Raw genomic sequence first — 10817 nt, 5'->3', positions numbered from 1 at the left:
GATTTTCTGGTGACTGCTGCCCACATAAGGATTTTCTGGTGACTGCTGCCCACATTAGGATTTTCTGGTGTGTGCTGCCCACATTATGATATTCTGGTGACTGACTGCTGCCCACATTAGGATTTTCTGGTGACTGCTGCCCACATTACGATATATTCTGGTGACTGCTGCCCACATTAGGATTTTCTGGTGACTGATGCCCACATTGCGATTTTCTGGTGACTGCTGCCCACATGGCGATTTTCTAGTGACTGCTGCCCACATTGCGATTTTCTGGTGAACTCTGCCCACATTACGATTTTCTGGCCCACATTAGGATTTTCTGGTGAACACTGCCCACGTTACGATTGTCTGGTGAATGCTGTCCACGTTACGATTTTCTGGTGAACGCTGCCCACATCACGATTTTCTGGCCCACATTACGATTTTCTGGTGAACACTGCCCACGTTACGATTGTCTGGTGAATGCTGTCCACGTTACGATTTTCTGGTGAACGCTGCCCACATTACGATTTTCTGGCCCACATTACGATTTTCTGGTGAACACTGCCCACGTTACGATTGTCTGGTGAATGCTCTCCATGTTACAATTTTCTGGTGAACGCTGCCCACATTACAATTTTCTGGTGAACTCTGCCCACATTACGATTTTCTGTCCCACAGTACGATATTCTGGTGAACGCTGCCCACATTTCGATTGTCTGGTGAATGCTGTCCACGTTACAATTTTCTGGTGACTGCTGCTCACGTTACGATTTTCTGGTGAACACTGCCCACGTTACGATTGTCTGGTGAATGCTGTCCATGTTACAATTTTCTGGTGAACGCTGCCCACATTACGATTTTCTGGTGAACTCTGCCCACATTACGATTTTCTGTCCCACATTACGATATTCTGGTGAACGCTGCCCACATTTCGATTGTCTGGTGAATGCTGTCCATGTTACAATTTTCTGGTGACTGCTGCTCACGTTACGATTTTCTGGTGACTGGTGCCCACATTACGATTTTCTGGTGAACTCTGCCCACATTACGATTTTCTGGTGAAGTCTGCCCACATTACGATTTTCTGGCCCACATTACGATTGTCTGGTAAAATTCTGCCCACTTTACAATTAATTTACAGTGAAACGCTGCCCCATTACGATTATTTGGCACCTATGGGGGGGGGGCCCCATCCAAATATTCGCAGGGGGGCCCAGTGATTTCTAGTTACGCCCCTGCTGCCCACATTACGATTTTCAGGTGTCTGCTGCCCACATTGCGATTTTCAGGTGTCTGCTGCCCACATTACGATTTTCAGGTGCCTGCTGCCCACATTGCGATTTTCAGGTGTCTGCTGCCCACATTGCGATTTTCAGGTGTCTGCTGCCCACATTGCGATTTTCTGGTGTCTGCTGCCCACATTACGATTTTCTGGTGTATGCTGCCCACATTACGATTTTCTGGTGTATGCTGCCCACATTAGGATTTTCTGGTGACTGCTGCCCACATTGCGATTTTCTGGTGACTGCTGCCCACATTGCGATTTTCTGGTGACTGCTGCCCACATTGCGATTTTCTGGTGTCTGCTGCCCACATTACGATTTTCTGGTGTATGCTGCCCACATTAGGATTTTCAGGTGTCTGCTGCCCACATTGCGATTTTCAGGTGTCTGCTGCCCACATTGTGATTTTCTGGTGTCTGCTGCCCACATTGCGATTTTCTGGTGTCTGCTGCCCACATTACGATTTTCTGGTGTATGCTGCCCACATAAGGATTTTCTGGTGACTGCTGCCCACATTGCGATTTTCTGGTGACTGCTGCCCACATTGCGATTTTCTGGTGACTGCTGCCCACATTGCGATTTTCTGGTGACTGCTGCCCACATAAGGATTTTCTGGTGACTGCTGCCCACATTAGGATTTTCTGGTGTGTGCTGCCCACATTATGATATTCTGGTGACTGACTGCTGCCCACATTAGGATTTTCTGGTGACTGCTGCCCACATTACGATATATTCTGGTGACTGCTGCCCACATTAGGATTTTCTGGTGACTGATGCCCACATTGCGAATTTTCTGGTGACTGCTGCCCACATGGCGATTTTCTGGTGACTGCTGCCCACATTGCGATTTTCTGGTGAACTCTGCCCACATTACGATTTTCTGGCCCACATTAGGATTTTCTGGTGAACACTGCCCACGTTACGATTGTCTGGTGAATGCTGTCCACGTTACGATTTTCTGGTGAACGCTGCCCACATCACGATTTTCTGGCCCACATTACGATTTTCTGGTGAACACTGCCCACGTTACGATTGTCTGGTGAATGCTGTCCACGTTACGATTTTCTGGTGAACGCTGCCCACATTACGATTTTCTGGCCCACATTACGATTTTCTGGTGAACACTGCCCACGTTACGATTGTCTGGTGAATGCTCTCCATGTTACAATTTTCTGGTGAACGCTGCCCACATTACGATTTTCTGGTGAACTCTGCCCACATTACGATTTTCTGTCCCACATTACGATATTCTGGTGAACGCTGCCCACATTTCGATTGTCTGGTGAATGCTGTCCACGTTACAATTTTCTGGTGACTGCTGCTCACGTTACGATTTTCTGGTGAACACTGCCCACGTTACGATTGTCTGGTGAATGCTGTCCATGTTACAATTTTCTGGTGAAGTCTGCCCACATTACGATTTTCTGGTGAACTCTGCCCACATTACGATTTTCTGTCCCACATTACGATATTCTGGTGAACGCTGCCCACATTTCGATTGTCTGGTGAATGCTGTCCACGTTACAATTTTCTGGTGACTGCTGCTCACGTTACGATTTTCTGGTGACTGGTGCCCACATTACGATTTTCTGGTGAACTCTGCCCACATTACGATTTTCTGGTGAAGTCTGCCTACATTACGATTTTCTGGCCCACATTACGATTGTCTGGTAAAATGCTGCCCACTTTACAATTAATTTACAGTGAAACGCTGCCCCATTACGATTATTTGGCACCTATGGGGGGGGCCCCATCCAAATATTCGCAGGGGGGCCCAGTGATTTCTAGTTACGCCCCTGCTGCCCACATTACGATTTTCAGGTGTCTGCTGCCCACATTGCGATTTTCAGGTGTCTGCTGCCCACATTACGATTTTCAGGTGTCTGCTGCCCACATTGCGATTTTCAGGTGTCTGCTGCCCACATTGCGATTTTCAGGTGTCTGCTGCCCACATTACGATTTTCTGGTGTATGCTGCCCACATTACGATTTTCTGGTGTATGCTGCCCACATTAGGATTTTCTGGTGACTGCTGCCCACATTGCGATTTTCTGGTGACTGCTGCCCACATTGCGATTTTCTGGTGACTGCTGCCCACATTGCGATTTTCTGGTGTCTGCTGCCCACATTACGATTTTCTGGTGTATGCTGCCCACATTAGGATTTTCAGGTGTCTGCTGCCCACATTGCGATTTTCAGGTGTCTGCTGCCCACATTGCGATTTTCTGGTGTCTGCTGCCCACATTGCGATTTTCTGGTGTCTGCTGCCCACATTACGATTTTCTGGTGTATGCTGCCCACATAAGGATTTTCTGGTGACTGCTGCCCACATTGCGATTTTCTGGTGACTGCTGCCCACATTGCGATTTTCTGGTGACTGCTGCCCACATTGCGATTTTCTGGTGACTGCTGCCCACATAAGGATTTTCTGGTGACTGCTGCCCACATTAGGATTTTCTGGTGTGTGCTGCCCACATTATGATATTCTGGTGACTGACTGCTGCCCACATTAGGATTTTCTGGTGACTGCTGCCCACATTAGGATTTTCTGGTGACTGATGCCCACATTGCGATTTTCTGGTGACTGCTGCCCACATGGCGATTTTCTGGTGACTGCTGCCCACATTGCGATTTTCTGGTGAACTCTGCCCACATTACGATTTTCTGGCCCACATTAGGATTTTCTGGTGAACACTGCCCACGTTACGATTGTCTGGTGAATGCTGTCCACGTTACGATTTTCTGGTGAACGCTGCCCACATCACGATTTTCTGGCCCACATTACGATTTTCTGGTGAACACTGCCCACGTTACGATTGTCTGGTGAATGCTGTCCACGTTACGATTTTCTGGTGAACGCTGCCCACATTACGATTTTCTGGCCCACATTACGATTTTCTGGTGAACACTGCCCACGTTACGATTGTCTGGTGAATGCTCTCCATGTTACAATTTTCTGGTGAACGCTGCCCACATTACGATTTTCTGGTGAACTCTGCCCACATTACGATTTTCTGTCCCACATTACGATATTCTGGTGAACGCTGCCCACATTTCGATTGTCTGGTGAATGCTGTCCACGTTACAATTTTCTGGTGACTGCTGCTCACGTTACGATTTTCTGGTGAACACTGCCCACGTTACGATTGTCTGGTGAATGCTGTCCATGTTACAATTTTCTGGTGAACGCTGCCCTTATTACGATTTTCTGGTGAACTCTGCCCACATTATGATTTTCTGTCCCACATTACGATATTCTGGTGAACGCTGCCCACATTTCGATTGTCTGGTGAATGCTGTCCACGTTACAATTTTCTGGTGACTGCTGCTCACGTTACGATTTTCTGGTGACTGGTGCCCACATTACGATTTTCTGGTGAACTCTGCCCACATTACGATTTTCTGGTGAAGTCTGCCCACATTACGATTTTCTGGCCCACATTACGATTGTCTGTTAAAATGCTGCCCACTTTACAATTAATTTACAGTGAAACGCTGCCCCATTACGATTATTTGGCACCTATGGGGGGGGGCCCCATCCAAATATTCGCAGGGGGGCCCAGTGATTTCTAGTTACGCCCCTGATGGAACCGCCCCAATGTTTGAGGAAATTCTTGCGAGTCTGCCATAGGCGTTCTTGCTCATGCCTAATGGTGCGTTCACAACAGTGCATTAGAAGTGCAGTGCGACGGATCCATCTAACATAATGCATGATGTGTGTCATCAGATAACATGGCAGTGAAGCATACTTTCTATATTCTGTATGTTTCACTGTATACGTTGCACTGCATGTGTAGTGTGCTATGCCACTTTTCCCGCGTCTAGTGAAAAATGGCGCCGGCAAAATAATGGCGCCCCCTTCTGCCCGATATATGTTTAAAACGATTTTTATCGTTTTAAAGGTTAAAATAGTGCAGACCTTTAAAAACGAAATTTATCGTTTTAAAACTTTTTTTTTGTCCTGCCTGAACGATATTTATCGTTTTAACCCCTGCTTTGCTGCCGTTTGGAAAATATCTGCCCGCCGGCTTTAATGTTTAATAGCAAAGCCCCCTTAAAAGCTAAAAACACCAAATTTGCAGGGAATGTTAAGAAGAAAATTGTGAACAAGAGGGAATTTTTTTTTTTCAAAAAGACCTTATAGTTTATGAGAAAATCGATTTTGAATATTCTTCTTCTGACCGTGGGAAAATTAAACGCCCGACTTTAGCGGTTAATAGCAAAGCCCCTTTAAATGCCAGAAACACCAAATGTGTAGGGAATGTTAAGAAGAAAATTGTGAACAAGAGGAAAAACATTTTTTTCAAAAAGACCTTATAGTTTTTGAGAAAATCGATTTTAAATCTTGAAAGAGGAAAATGTATCTATTTAAATTGCGTACTGACATTTCCGCGGCGGAAACAATTCCCGCCGACTTTAGCAGTTAATAGCAAAGTCCCCTTAAATCCTAGCAACACCAAATTTGCAGGCTATGTTAAAAAGATACTGGGAAACAATATTTTTTTTAAAAAAATTGAAAAATTTTATTTTATTTTTTTTAAATTTTAGTTTTTGGGTTATGTTCAGAGTGTGGGGATTTTTTTGAAAAAAATGACGTGGGGTCCCCCCTCCCGAGCCTCTGTAACCCCTTGTCCCCATGCAGGCTGGGATAGCTAGAATGCGGAGCCCCGGCCGACTGGGGCTTCGCACCCTGAGCTATACCAGCCCGCATGGTCCATGGTATGGGGGGGGCTTCGGGGGGGGAGGGGCGGCCAAGCCTTCCCCTCCCCCCCGGAGCCCTTGTCCAATCCATGGACAAGGGGCTATTCCCCACCTCCGGTGCCCCAGGAGCAGGTGGGGGCGACGACTCCCTGTGGGGGGGGGGGGGTTTATGGTGGCATCTGGGAGTCCCCTTTAAGAAGGGGAACCCAGATGCCTGCCCCCCTCCCAGGAGAAATGAGTATAGGGGTGCACCCCTTACCCATTTCCATAAAGGGTTAAATGAAATAAAAACGCAACAACGAGAAAAGTCCTTTAATGCTCTAAATTAACCAGAAATACTTACCTGTACCTTTAAGAAAAAAATCCCAAGCCAATTAGGTCCCATGACAGTATCCTCCATCTTGCGATCTTCAGAAATACTTACCTGTACCTTTAAGAAAAAAATCCCACGCCATTATCCTCGGAAAAGGTCCCTCGCTATAATCTGTTATGTCCCACGACGACAGTATCCTCTGTCTTGCGATCTTCAGAAATACTTACCTGTACCTTTAAGAAAAAAATCCCACGGCAATTAGGTCCCACGACAGTATCCTCTATCTTGCGACCTTCTGATACATGTTGATTGAAGATCTCCGCCGCCCCGACGCCACACACGCCGCCTCCGCCGAACTGCTCTCAGCTATACTAAGTATAGCTTAGAGCAAAAAGCATCTTTAAATTTTAGCTCCAATGGTCCCCATTGGTTCCTTAACAGACCAATGGGGATCAGGAGAATCCCCATTGGTCGATAAGGAACCAATGGGGAGCCTTGGAGCCAAAATTTAAAGATGCTTTTTGTTCTCAGCTATACTAAGTATAGCTGAGAGTGCATCTCTACAGACGCTGGCTGCCGCTGCCCTCCCTGCCTCTCTCACACCTGTCACCCTCACCCATGCTGGCACCCAATGCACCCATGGGTGCCAGCATGGGTGAGGGTGACAGGTTTGAGAGAGGCAGGGAGGGCAGCGGCAGCTAGCGCTAATGCGTCTATATAGACGCACTCTCAGCTATACTTCGAGCTGAGAGTAAAAAGCATCTTTAAATTTTGGCTCCAAGGCTCCCCATTGGTTCCTTATCAACCAATGGGGATCCTCCTGATCCCCATTGGTGTGTTAAGGAACCAATGGGGACCATTGGAGCTAAAATTTAAAGATGCTTTTTTGCTCTTAGCTATACTAAGTATAGCTGAGAGCAGCTCGGCGGAGGCGGTGTGTGTGGCGTCGGGGCGGCGGAGATCTTCAATCAAGATGTATCAGAAGATCGCAAGATAGAGGATACTGTCGTGGGACCTGATTGGCGTGGGATTTTTTTCTTAAAGGTACAGGTAAGTATTTGTGGTTAATTTAGAACACAAAAGACCTTTGTACCTCTATACTCATTTCTCCTGGGAGGGGGGTGGGCATCTGGGGGTCCCCTTCTTAAAGGGGCAGGGGCGGCGCCAGGGGGGTGCTTGGGGGTGCTCGAGCACCCCCTAGAATTGTCCAAGCACCCCCAAAGCACCCCCTGGAGTGAACTGACTTCAGGCGTCTAAAAGACGCCAAGTCAGTTCACAGAGCGGCAGCACGGAGCAGCAGGCAGGGCTACGGTAAGATGGCCGCCCGGAGCCCTGTTCTGCAGACTTCGAGTCTGCAGTGCCTGGCTTCGGGCGGCCATTTTCCCGTAGCCCTGCTCTCTGCATGCAGGCAGGAAGTCTCGTCGTGACGTCGGGATGGAAGAGGATCGTGGGCGCGCGGGCGCTGCGCGCCACAATGAGGTCGGGACTCGGGACAGGAGGTCGGGAAAGAAGGTCTTCTGGCTGTAGGTGAGTAAATGGGTTTTTCTTTTCTTTTTCAGGTGATGCTGATTGTGCATATTGGGGTCATATCTGCTACGGATTGTGCATATTGGGGTCATATCTGCTACGGATTGTGCATATTGGGGTCATATCTGCTACGGATTGTGCATATTGGGGTCATATCTGCTACGGATTGTGCATATTGGGGTCATATCTGCTACCGATTGTGCATATTGGGGTCATATCTGCTACGGATTGTGCATATTGGAGTCATATCTGCTACGGATTGTGCATATTGGGGTCATTTCTGCTACCGATTGTGCATATTGGGGTCATTTCTGCTACCGATTGTGCATATTGGGGTCATTTCTGCTACGGATTGTGCATATTGGGGTCATTTCTGCTACCGATTGTGCATATTGGGGTCATTTCTGCTACCGATTGTGCATATTGGGGTCATTTCTGCTACCGATTGTGCATATTGGAGTCATTTCTGCTACCGATTGTGCATATTGGAGTCATTTCTGCTACCGATTGTGCATATTGGGGTCATTTCTGCTACCGATTGTGCATATTGGGGTCATTTCTGCTACCGATTGTGCATATTGGGGTCATTTCTGCTACCGATTGTGCATATTGGGGTCATATCTGCTACCGATTGTGCATATTGGGGTCATATCTGCTACCGATTGTGCATATTGGGGTCATATCTGCTACCGATTGTGCATATTGGGGTCATATCTGCTACCGATTGTGCATATTGGGGTCATATCTGCTACCGATTGTGCATATTGGGGTCATATCTGCTACCGATTGTGCATATTGGGGTCATATCTGCCACCGATTGTGCATATTGGGACCATATCTGCCACCGATTGTGCATATTGGGACCATATCTGCCACCGATTGTGCATATTGGGACCATATCTGCCACCGATTGTGCATATTGGGACCATATCTGCCACCGATTGTGCATATTGGGACCATATCTGCCACCGATTGTGCATATTGGGACCATATCTGCCACCGATTGTGCATATTGGGACCATATCTGCTACCGATTGTGCATATTGGGGCCATATCTGCTACCGATTGTGCATATTGGGGCCATATCTGCTACCGATTGTGCATATTGGGGCCATATCTGCTACCGATTGTGCATATTGGGGCCATATCTGCTACCGATTGTGCATATTGGGGCCATATCTGCTACCGATTGTGCATATTGGGGTCATATCTGCTACCGATTGTGCATATTGGGGTCATATCTGCTACCGATTGTGCATATTGGGGTCATATCTGCTACCGATTGTGCATATTGGGGTCATATCTGCTACCGATTGTGCATATTGGGGCCATATCTGCTACCGATTGTGCATATTGGAGCCATATCTGATAACGATTGTGCATATTGGGGTCATTGGACGTGGTTTTTGTTAAAATCTGCTCACATTACGTGTATTTTCTTGAGAAAACCTGCACAATTATGTGAATTTTCTGGGAAAAGGGTCACCAAAACTTGGGCCCTCTGTCTTTGCGTTGCACTTTTAAAGGGAACCCGAGGTGAGAATAATATTGAGGCTGCCATATTTATCTCCCTTTAAGCAATACCAGTTGCCTGGCTGCCGTGCTGGTCCTCTGCCTCTTATTCTTTCAACCATAGACCCTGAACAAGCATGCAGCAGGTCAGGGGTTTCTGACAATATTGTCAGAACTGACAAGATTAGCTGCATGGCTTGTTTCTGGTGTAATTCAGTTCACTACTACAGCCAAATAGATCAGCAGGGCTGCCAGGCAACTAGTATTGTTTAAAAGGAAATAAATATGGCAGCCACCATATCACTCTCACCCTGGGTTCACTTTAAATTACAGTTAGCCCCGCCCTCATCCGGTCATGACCACGCCCATTTTTTCGTCGCGGCGCGCTTTGCGCGCCGCAGGTTGTAGCCACACCCCCCTCCCGAGCCTCTGTAACCCCTTGTCCCCCATGCAGGCTGGGATAGCCAGAATGCGGAACCCGGCCGACTGGGGCTTCGCACCCTGAGCTATACCAGCCCGCATGGTCAATGGTATGGGTGGGCTCCGGGGGGGAGGGGCGGCCAAGCCTCCCCCTCCCCCCCGGAGCCCCTTGTCCAATCCATGGACAAGGGGCTCTTCCCAGCCTCCCTTGCCCCAGGTGGAGGCGGGGGGCAACGACTCCCTGGGGGGGGGGGTTCATGGTGGCATCTGGGACCCCCAGATGCCCACCCCCCCTCCCAGGAGAAATGAATATAGAGGTACAAAGTACCCCTTACCCATTTCCACAAAGGGTTAAATGAAATAAAAACACAACCACGAGAAAAGTCCTTTAATGTTCTAAATTAACCACAAATACTTACCTGTACCTTTAAGAAAAAAATCCCACGCCAATCAGGTCCCACGACAGTATCCCTCTATCTTGTGATCTTCTGATACATCTTGATTGAAGATCTCCGCCACCCCGACGCCACGCACGCTGCCTCCGCCGCACTGCTCTTAGCTATACTTAGTATAGCTAAGAGCAAAAAAGCATCTTTAAATTTTAGCTCCAATAGTCCCCATTGGTTCCTTAACACAGGGTTTCTCAAGACGCGGTACGCGTACCCCTGGGGGTACGCGAGACTACTGCCGGGGGTACGCCTGCCATCCTCGCTCAGACCTCCGATCATCGCTGCCTGCTGTCCCCGCTGCCTCCGCGCTACAGTAGCAATGATCACTACACTTCAGATCAACGGGGACAGTGAAGGCGCATGGTCCCTGCGCACAGTACTGCATATGCCGAAGTGACGTCATTAGTCACTTCCGCATTTGAAGTACAGCCATCAGCCGCGTGGGGACCATGCGCCTTCACTGTGCCGTTGATCTGAAGTGTAATGATCATTGCTACTGTAACGCGGAGGCAGCTGGGACAGCAGGCAGCGCTGATCGGAGGTCTGAGGCTGCGATGGGAAGGCAGCGTGGATGGTGTGCACTGGACAGGTCTGTAACAGGGACGGGTGAGAGGCCGCTCATACTGCG

The sequence above is a fragment of the Hyperolius riggenbachi genome, chromosome 12 (genome assembly GCF_040937935.1).
Source record: "Hyperolius riggenbachi isolate aHypRig1 chromosome 12, aHypRig1.pri, whole genome shotgun sequence".
In the NCBI taxonomy this organism is placed as follows: Eukaryota; Metazoa; Chordata; class Amphibia; order Anura; family Hyperoliidae; genus Hyperolius; species Hyperolius riggenbachi.
Note: the sequence above shows the minus strand (reverse complement) of the source record.